This window comes from Aquarana catesbeiana, linkage group LG01 (genome assembly GCF_042186555.1).
Source record: "Aquarana catesbeiana isolate 2022-GZ linkage group LG01, ASM4218655v1, whole genome shotgun sequence".
NCBI lineage: Eukaryota > Metazoa > Chordata > Amphibia > Anura > Ranidae > Aquarana > Aquarana catesbeiana.
The window spans coordinates 600,977,750-600,988,896 of record NC_133324.1 but is presented as its reverse complement, the minus strand read 5'-3'; the positions used below and the strand labels follow the sequence as shown (position 1 = coordinate 600,988,896).

Below are 11,147 nucleotides of genomic sequence, written 5' to 3'. Positions count from 1 at the left end.
GAATCAATCCATTGCAGGAAGGCTATGTGACATTTTCAGCTTTTACGCACGCAATTTACTTCTTTCAGTGAACAGAAAAAAAAAAAAAAACCTCAATTGCATCAATGCCTGAGAGCTAGAAAATGATGTGGAATGCTAGTGCAGGGCTGGATCAAGGGGTAAGCACTAGGGATTTCTGACTAATGAGTATAGTCTGAATCTTCTAGGTGATAAAGTCTCCAGTTCTCAGCCCCCCTACCCCCCTTCCCTTCCCTCTCTGGCTCCCATCACCCTCTACTTCAAGTTAGAAACTTTTGGATGAAGAATGTGGGGAGGCTGGACTTCTTTCTGCACCCACCACCAGACACTCCCCCTGCCCAATTTGGGGGAAGCACTACCTTTCTTTCCTCCCAGGGAACACATCTTTACTCCTTTCTCTTCTATCCAGTCTCCACTAAACAAAAGAAGCTCTGGGCACTTTACCACCCTCCAGAACCTGAAGGTACATACCTAGCTCTAGCTGGCCAGGGCATACTCTCATTGTAGTTGCCTTTTAAGCTTTTTTTTGTTTTGTTTTACTTGTTGTTTTTCTTTTATGTAGCATTTTATTTGTAATTGTTTGCAATGTGTGATAGTAATGTTTATTTGTTTTTAATGAACACAAAGTAACATGAAGACTGATGTGCCTATGCAGCTCAGGATGTTAGTTTGGAAATGTAAAAAAAAAAAAGGGCAATTTCTAAGTGTAAGTTCTAATTTTTAAGTCCAGATGTGCCCTGCGCTGGGGCGAGCTAGTTGCCATCCTTAAGAATTCCTCGGCAGTTGAAGGGTGTGCAGGGAACAATAGGATAAGGTCTCCATCTCATTGTGTATGGCTTTTCTGTTTGTAGGAGCTATTTGGTCCTGCAGTGGCTTCATTGTTGTAGAACAGTTTGTCAGCTGGCGTGAACTCCAAGTAGAAGTGTGCAGTGTCAGCAGTATTATTAGCCCAGTTAGTCCATCAAGGTAAAGTTCTGCTTCAGTCTCGCTCCTTAGTAAAAATCCTGATTTTTTTTTTCCACCTCTTCCAGTCTTTGGTAACATACCCTCGACATATGTGCATCGCACGGTTGGAGCAATGGTTTTGAATTACAGTTCTGCATTATTTTATAGCTTTCAAGTCTCCTTTGTGCTTCACTTCAATGAAAAAAAAAAAAAAGCTTTTAGTGTTTTTTTTTTTTTCTGCAGGTTTACACGCTTCGATTTTATTACCCAATCAATGCACGATTTGATCAAAATCACCAAATCAGCAAACATAGCCATAACGTCCCTTCTGATTGATTTAGATTTCATTTAGATCGGATTCAATCAAACTGATCAATGATTGATCAATTTGGATCGATCAGCAGCACTAAGATGCTTTGGTCATGAACATAATCATATTTTGATCGATCAGATCATGAGATTGCATGGTGATTGGTAATTTACAATTGTATATTCCAACAATCGATCATAATCTTCCCCGTGTGTGGCATATCGATCGATTTGGGTTGCCAATCATGGGTCAATTATTTCTATCGAAAAAAAAAAAAAATTGATCCTAAAAGAAACTGATCATTTATCAAAGCGTGTACAGGCACCAAAGGGCTGATGTCCCACGGGCGATTTTGTAACAGAGAAAAATCGCTGCCACAAATCACTAATGCTAGTGATCAACAGCGATTTGCAGCTATCAAATAAATCGAGGTGCTAGTGCTTTAGCATTGGGTTGTGCTCTGCTAAAAGTCGATCCTAAAAGAAATTGATCATTTATCAAAGCGTGTACAGGCACCAAAAGGCTGATGTCCCACGGGCGATTTTGTAACAGAGAAAAATCGCTGCCACAAATCGCTAATGCCAGTGATTAACAGCAATTTGTAGCTATCAAATAAATCGAGGCGCTAGTGCTTTAGCATTGGGTTGTGCTCTGCTAAAAGTCGATCCTAAAAGAAACTGATAATTTATCAGCGTGTACAGGCACCAAAAGGCTGATGTCCCCCGGGCGATTTTGTAACAGAGAAAAATCGCTGCCACAAATCGCTAATGCCAGTGATTAACAGCAATTTGCAGCTATCAAATAAATCGAGGCGCTTGTGCTAGTGCTTTACCATTGGGTTGTGCTCTACTAAAAGTCGATCCTAAAAGAAACTGATCATTTATCAGCGTGTACAGGCACCAAAAGGCTGATGTCACACGGGCGATTTTGTAACAGAGAAAAATCGCTGCCACATATTGCTAATGCCAGTGATTAACAGCGATTTGCAGCTATCAAATAAATCGAGGCGCTTGCGCCAGTGCTTTAGCATTGGGTTGTGCTCTGCTAAAAGTTGATCCTAAAAGAAACTGATCATTTATCAGCGTGTACAGGCACCAAAAGGCTGATGTCCCACGGGCAATTTTGTAACAGAGAAAAATCACTGCCACAAATCGCTAATTCCAGTGATTAACAGCAATGTGCAGCTATCAAATAAATCGAGGCGCTTTAGCATTGGGTTGTGCTCTGCTAAAAGTCGCTCTCAAGCAGCGATTTCTAGCTAAACCGCAGAGGCGAATGAAGAGCGATTGTCGCTGGCTGAGCAACAAATCACTTTAAAAACTGAAAAGTTAGCGACTCCATAGAAAATCTTTATGAATTTCTTAACAAGATACAATAAGGGGCGGGTAATTGCTGCGAAAAAAAAATCACCCGTGTGGCACCAGCCTTACAGATTGTTCTAACATTGATTTAATGTATTTAATGGACTAATTGATTCAGGGTAATTAGCAATGCCTTTTATTCCTTGCTCACAGACTACAATGCATTTTTTTATCTTATAATTGTTTTAGTATTTAGGTTTCTATACTATGTTTATGAACCCTAATCCTAATAAAGAAGGCTAGTTTCATGTGTACTTGAAACGTACTGTATGAAGATACATGAATATATATGTTATTTTATATCGATAATAGAGATTTGCAAACTATAATGGAAGATCTGTGGCAAGTTATCTCAGTGATATAAAGAAGGTCAACTCCATCATTTTCTGTGTCCCATATTATATATTTGCTAATTGGTTAAAAAGTTTTTATATCGGTTTAGTGAGCAATAAAACGCATACGCTTATATATATATATATGCGTTGTGCATTGAAGCCAGCAACTTTTTTTTAATGCATTAGGATAAACCACCTAAAAACTTTGCATAAGACTTGAGTTTCATGCAGACCGTTCTGAATGTTCTTTTTATTTCTATGAGTGTTACGCTTAGGAACGACTGTTTGAATGAAGGTATTTTTTTTAAAAAGGGCGCGTTCCGTGAGATGGCAGCAAAGGGATGTTGCTAGCAAGTGGAAGACAGGGCTGTCCTGCAGCTGTGGGCTCCTTCTGAGCTAAACTGCTAGGCTTCCTGTTAATTATGAAGGAAAACATCTGTGTTTGTGAAAATATTGAAATTACTAATGAAATAATATAATTACAGATGAAACTGTAATACTCTTATCTAGGGAGCTGTTAAATACTATTATTGATTATTATTGATAGTCGCTTAAGGTGGTTGTATAAGCATGCATCTGATTTACATAGCTACAAAAATCCCACCAATGAATTCCATCGTTCCATTTTCACAGTACCCAGACCATTTGCCATGTCGCAGAAGGAGCTGACACTCTAAGCTATGTGAAAGTAATCTATTTATTTTGATACAGTAACATTTTAAAGCCGTTTATTAAATCATCTTGAAAGTTGTGCTATACACAGACATATGAATCTGTTTCCTAGCCAGGAAAAAAAAAATCTGTTGTATGTTGCTGCAACTGGGATCTGTAATAATGCGTAACAATATGGAAAGTCTGTTAGTATTTATGCGTGACATAGCTGAACTTCACAGGGTCATGTAACATCTGCAAAAAATACAGGCATTTTCCATTTTTTTTTCCAGAGGCAATTCACTGTCCAATCCACATAAACCAGTGAACACCCACTACCATTGCCTTGGGTACAACCCACTTTCAGTATGTCTCATTTAGTATTTGGATGGCTAAGGCGGAGTAGGGGATCATAAGCGGCAAGTTAAAGCCCTAGTTTGGTCAAAAAGAAAAAGAGAAAAAAAAAATCAATACAAGGGACATTACTTAAAGTGGTTGTAAAAGCAGAATGTTTTTTTATCTTAATGCATTCTATGCATTAAGATAAAAAAAACCTTCAGTGTGCAGCAGCCTCCCTTGGCCTGCCAATATTTACCTGAGCCCCATCTCGATCCAGCGATGTTGCACGATAGCCTCGGCTGTCCGGGACTTTCCCTCCTCATTGGCTGAGACAGCAGAGGGAGCCATTGGCTGTTAAAGTCAGTGAGCCAATGAGGAGAGAGAGGGCGTGGGCCTGAGCCACAGATCTGTGTCTGAATGGACACAGAGCAGCGGCTCAGCTTGGGTGCCCCATAGCAAGCTGCTTGCTGTGGGGGGGCACTTGGCAGGAGGAAGGGCTGTGACTCAGCTCGGGAGCCCCCAGGAACGTCGGCGAGAGACCCGAGAAGAGGAGGATCTAGGCTGCTCAATGCAAAACCTACTGCACAGAGCAGGTAAGTATAACATGTTTGTTATAAACAAAACAAAAAAAAACAAGACATTAAAGTGATTGTAAAATCTCGTTTTTTTAGGTAAAAATAACAAACATGTTACACTTACCTGCTCTGTGCAGTGGATTTGCATAGGGCAGCCCAGATCCTCTTAGGCTCAACTGGCTCCTCCCTCCTGTTGAGTGCTCCCACAGCAAGCAGCTTGCTTTGGGGGCTCCCGAGCTGAGTCACAGCCCCCTGTGTCCATTCAGACACGGAGCCGCAAACAGGCCCCGCCCCTGTTTGTTTTCATTTGCTGAGTGACTTTGATTGACAGCAGCGGGGAGCCACATGCACCGCACTGCTGTCTTAACCAATGAGGAGGGGAGTCCCGGTCAGCCGAGGCATTCCTACAACATCACTGAATAGAGATGGGGCTCAGGTAAGTATTATGCCGCGTACACACGAGCGGACTTTACAGTAGACTTTGTCCTGCGGACTTTTCGACGGACTTTACGACGGACTTTCTGAATGAACGGACTTGCCTATACACGATCAACCAAAGTCCGACGGATTCGTACATGATGACGTACGACCGGACTAAAACAAGGAAGTTCATAGCCAGTAGCCAATAGCTGCCCTAGTGTCGGTTTTTGTCCGTCGGACAAGCATACAGACGAGCGGACTTTTCGACCGGACTCGAGTCCGTTGGACAGATTTGAAACATGTTTCATTTCTAGGTCCATCAAACTTTTGAGAAAAAAAAGTCCGCTGGAGCCCACACATGATCGAATTGTCTGACGGACTCAGGTTCGCCAGACCAAGTATGCCGTAAAGTCCGGTCGTGTATACGCGGCATTAGGGGGGTTGAGGGGGGCTGCTGCACACAGAAGGCTTTTTATCTTAATGCATAGAATGTATTAAAATAAAAAACCTTCTGCCTTTAAAATCACTTTAAGCTGGCCATAGACGATTCAAATCGTTTTAAACCATATACAGTTCGAACCATGTATGGGCAGGCTAAATTATTATTATTTCAGTTACTTATATAGCACCGTCAATTTACGCAGCGCTTTACATATTATACATTTACATCAGTCCCTGCCCTCAAGAAGTTTACAATTTAAGGTCCCTAACTCACATACATACTGGTGCCAATATTAGACAGGATCCAATTAACCTACCAGCATGTCTTTGGAGTGTGGGAGGAAACCGGAGTACCCGGAGGGAACCCACACTGGCACAGGGAGAACATGTAAACTCCAGGCAGGGTCGTGGTTGGAATTCGAACCAGTGAACCTTTTTACTGCTAGGTGAAAGTGCTACCCACTACACCACTGTGCCACCCACTAAATGTATCAGTTTTGGCACAACCAGCCTGTCGGATTTTACATGTGACTATTGCTAGTGGCTATCCCGTCGGGAGAACACAATGGCTCTGTAGAAGGGCTTCCCCCATCGACACTGACTGTGGTTGCAGGAAACAAAATCGCTCCTCCTGTGGCCGGCTTTACTATTAATCTGATGTGTCCCTTGTGCTGCTGGTATCCTCTGATGACCCCCACCGTTGTAAATGTCCAGTGGGGCGGGGGTTAATAGAGTTGAGGAACCTGTCACGTGCACTCATCAAACCCTTTTTGCCCAGCTCTTCCATTCAGGGCCAGTTCACACCAGAAAATGGTGCGAGAAAGGCATGTTTGGTGCACATCTCCTGAAAGCACTATTAAAATGTACTGTCTGTGCGATCTGCTGCGAGTTCCAATGTAATATTAACAAGACCCTAAACGCAGATCACAAACATAGTGCGTTTGGGGGCACCAGATCGCATAATACTGCAGCACTGTGCTATTTGGTGTGGCACGTTTTTGAAAAGTAGTGCATGCGCTACTTTTTCTGCATTCCGGTGTGATTTGAACCTCAATCAAATAAATGGGCTGCAAAATCAATCCGCATGGGAAAGCACAGGAATCACGTTCCTGTGTGATTTAGGTGTGTGAACCAGCCCTCATAGAAGCTTCCATGAATGAAAAGTTGCCTGTGAATGGAGGACAGGCGGACGAATAAAAGATCCACCTCAACTGTTCATACAGTGCCTTGAAAAAGTATTCATGCCCCTTGAAATTCTCCACATTTTGTCATGTTACAACATAAAACGTAAATATATTTTATTGGGATTTTATGTGATAGACCAATATAAAGTGGCATATAATTGTGAAGTGGAAGAAAAATGATAAATGTTTTTCAAAATTATTTACAAATAAATATGTGAAAAGTGTGGCGTGCATTTGTATTCAGCCCTCTTTACTCTGATACCCCTAACTAAAATCTAGTGGAACCAATTGTCTTCAGAAGTCACCTACTTAGTAAATAGAGTCCACATGTGTGTAATTCAGTATAAATACAGCTGTTCTGTGAAGCTCTCAGAGGTTTGTTTGTTAGTGAACAAACAGCATCATGAAGGCCAAGGAATACACCAGACAGGTCAGGGATAAAGGTGTGGAGAAGTTTAAAGCAGGTTTAGGTTGTAAAAAATATCCCAATATTTGAACATCTCAAGGAGCACTGTTCAATCCATCATCAGAAAATGGAAAGAGTATGGCACAACTGCAAACCTACCAAGACACAGCCGTCCACCTAAACTGACAGGACGGGCAAGGAGAGTATTAATCAGAGAAGCAGCCAAGAGGCCCATGGTAACTCTGGAGTAGCTGCAGAGATCCACAGCTCAGGTGGGAGAATCTGTCCACAGGACAACTATTAATCGTGCACTCCACAAATCTGACCTTTATGGAAGAGTGGCAAGAAGAAAGCCATTGTTGAAAGAAAGCCATACGAACTCCCATTTGCAGTTGGGGGACACAGCAAACATGTGGAAGAAGGTGCTCTGGTCAGATGAGACCAAAATTGAACTGTTTGGCCTAAAAGCAAAACACTATGTGCGGCAGAAAACTACCACTGCAAATCACCCTGAACACACCATCCCCACCGTGAAACATGGTGGTGGCAGTATCATGTTGTGGTGATGCTTTTCTTCAGCAGGAACAGGGAAGCTGGTCAGAGTTGATGGGAAGATGGATGGAGCCAAATACAGGGCAATCTTAGAAGTCTGCAAAAGACTTGAGACTGGGGCGGAGGTTCACCTTCGACAAGGACAACGACCCTAAACATACAGCCAGAGCTACTATGGAATGGTTTAGATCAAAGCATATTTATGTGTTAGAATGGCCCAGTCAAAGTCCAGACCTAAATCCAATTGAGAATCTGTGGCAAGAATTGAAAATTACTGTTTCATCCAATCTGACAGAGCTTGAGCTATTTTGCAAAGAAGAATGGGCAAAATGTCACTCTCTAGATGTGCAAAGCTGGTAGAGACATCCCCAAAAAGACTTGCAGCTGTAATTGCAGGGATAGGTGGTTCTACAAAGTATTGACTCAGGGGGGCTCAATACAAATGTATGCCACACTTTTCACATATTTATTTGTAAAAAGAAATTGAAAACCATTTATCATGGGGATGGCAGGGTAATAAGCGGAGGAAGATTTCAACTGATGCAGGAGCCAGCAACACATAGGACACATTGGATTGTTAGTAAGTATTGTCCCTTGTGCTGTCTTTTTTGTCTTATTTTTTTAGTAAACTTTGGCTTTAAGGTACCCGCTGGTGGCTGCTATCAGCTGTTTACTTATGTCATCAATTTAGGCATTCCAGTGAGCCCCAAGATTTAGGGCTTATTCACATTAAAGTGGAACCTTGGTTTAAGAATAATGCGTTTAACGAGCATTTTGAAAGAAGAGCAACATTTTTTTTTAAATTCTGACTCAGTTTGCGAGTGTTGTCTCGCAAAATGAACAGAATTCAAGCTAATGGGGTGTGCAGTACCGCATTTGGCCAGAGGTGCGGGGGTGCCGGTCATGGTTCGGACCTGTTCGGAAATACTCAGAAACACTCAGAAATACTCCGTTCCTGAGCCTTTCCGAGTTCAGTCGAGCTGTCCCGAGTATTTTCAAGGCTCTCTGGCGCCCCTCCCTCCACTTCTGGACACATGCGGTATTGCATGCAATAGAAGTCAATGCGGAACAAATTATCTTCGTTTCCATTGACTTCTATGGGGAAACTCGCTTTGATATGCGAGTGCTTTGGATTACAAGCATTCTCCTGGAACGAATTATGCTCGTAATCCAAGGTTCCACTGTATATCAGATGAGCTGTGCTGAGCTGTGTTACAGTCACATCACTTACCTGATGAAGTATAAAGTATGTCCCACATCATGCAGACAGCTAGATTCTGTAGAACTATTTTGTGCAGTGATGCCCGGTCCTCTTTCTGGCACTAAACTTCCAGCACTGAGGGAGTTGATAGCTTTGGTCTTCTGTGAGCTGCAGTGAAAAAGGTCAGACAATGACCTGCCCTCCCTCCCTCCCCTCTCATCCATTGAGGAAAGCCCCTGCATTGTTTACATGGAATGTAACATGACCTCCGAATGGGGGATAATCGGGTGAATGATCATGTTACATGCAGTGTAAACTATGCACGGGCTATTCTTAAAACTGATTCTAAAGGCTAGATTTTTTTTAAGTAAAATATAAAAAGTAGTTATACTTACCTGCTCTGTGCAATTGTACCTCCTCTTCTGGTGTCCCCAGACTGTCCTCTCCTGCCTGTGCTATGGGGCATACATGTCCATAGATTCACACAGTGCAGCTGCTCCCACCCCCTGCTCCCTCCTCACTGGATTTGACTGACAGCAGCAGGAGCCAATGGCTCCTGCTGCTGCCTGAGTCTCCTGTGAGACCTGGAAGAGGAGAGAGAAGAGATTCAGCTGGGGACAGTGTTGGATCAACAAAGGACTCAGGTAGCTGTTTTGGGGAGGGGGGGGGTCACAACAAATGGTAAAAAGGTGTTTTATTACCTTTAATGCAGGGAATGCATTAAAGTAAAAATATTTTAACTTTGGAAGCACTTTAATGGATGGGAGGGGAAGAGGGGGCAGGTCCCCATCAAATCTTTTTCACTGCATCTCATAAAATAATCTAAAGCTATTAAAGTGATTTTAAATGTTATAGTTAAAAAACAAAACAAAACAAAAAAAAAACAACATGTTATACTTACCTGCTCTGTTCAATGGTTTTCTAACCTCTTCTGTTTGGGTTGCTCCATCGGCAGTCCTGGCTCCTCCCCCCTACCAAGTGCCCCCAATAGCAAGCCTCTTGCTATGGGGGCATTTAAGCAGGTTCACTCCCGAGCCGCACTCCTGTGCATGGACATTGTCCATTCACACACAGAGTGCAGCTCGGTCCTGCCCCCCACCAGGCACCCGGGCATTTTTACAGGATCCAGCTGCCTAACAGACAAGGGACTTACTTTACTACAAATAAGTGATGCAACTGCAGCTATAAGAGGAAAATATATTTTTGACTAGACTTTAGCTTTGAGGGTAGAACAAATATTACCCGTGTTAATACTTGAGAGACTTGTATAAAATGATCATGATGTCAAGATGTGCAAATTTTCTATTCAGAGGAGCCACTCTGGGTAGAAATCCAGAGCTGTAAAGGGGATGAAACCCTTCTCATTTTAAATCAGTAGTACAAGGGTGTCTCATTGGATAAGGGGAATCAAATTTGTTATCATTCATTGTCACGTGTAAAGTTTAGGCACCCCTAGTTTTAACAGAAAAAAACTTTTATTTCTTCAGTAAAAAATGTCAATAGAAGCCCCATAGAGAACAAACGTAACTGCTTCCCACCCCTTTCGGCGGCACTTCGAGGGGATCTTAACACTGGGAGGTGGGACACATTATCTGATTTCTGTGATTGGCTGTAACAGTGGTCACATGATCAGTAGCCTATGTGGCCAATTCCAGATCATAATCAGAGACCGAGTGCAGAGAAACCTCGGGCTTTATAGACTCATATGGGTGGGCGTTAAGGCCACCCATCTCTGCTGCCACACATATGCATTAATTGTTAAGCAAGAGATTAAACATAAAATGTTTCTGCAAGGTGTCTGTTATTCAGATGCTTCTCCTTTTTTTTTAATCTCAATGTTCTTTTTGCTACTATGGTCAAAAGGGTAATTTTTTTATCCTATCGGTCCACAGCACGTTTCCAAAATGCCTAAGGCTTATTCAAAGCCTAAGTTTAGTCATTTTTTTTTTTTGTAAATAAACATAAGAGATAGTACTTACATTCAACGTGAAGTGTCCTTGGTGCTTCTGGATGGTCTGTTAGTTGAAATCTGAAGTCCTGTGCCCTCCTGGATACCACCACTGCTGTCATTTTCTGGTGCTGTGGGGGTTAATATGAGTGCTGTGGCGTGCTGGGACAAGGTCATCTAGAGCCCAGGGTGAACATGCCAAACTGCACCCCTCCTCAAGATGTATGAGCATTATGTGTCGGCTAAAATCGCCACAAAAAATTGGGCACTAATCTGCATGCTTACCCCAAGCATAAATTCCCACAGTACAAATCTGCCCCCCCCCCCCACTGAAATCCCCCCTCTCAGCACAAATCTTTGCCCCCCATCCCCCAAATCCCCCCAACACAAATGCTTCTCTCTTAAAAAAGTCACCTCTCCTAGCACAAATCCTCTACCCCCATCCCCCCTCCCAACACAAA

General features: G+C 42.6%; 1 protein-coding gene across 1 annotated transcript in view; it reads left to right on the top strand.

Annotated features, from left to right (window-relative positions):
* The first annotated feature begins 331 nt into the window (after positions 1-331).
* Positions 332-11,147, top strand: part of LOC141107789 (fibrillin-2-like) — a 223,829-nt gene continuing 213,013 nt past the window's right edge. Inside the window, exon 1 of the mRNA XM_073598767.1 lies at positions 332-481. The gene's annotated coding sequence lies outside the window, so the exon portion shown is untranslated. The remainder of the gene's footprint in view (positions 482-11,147) is intronic.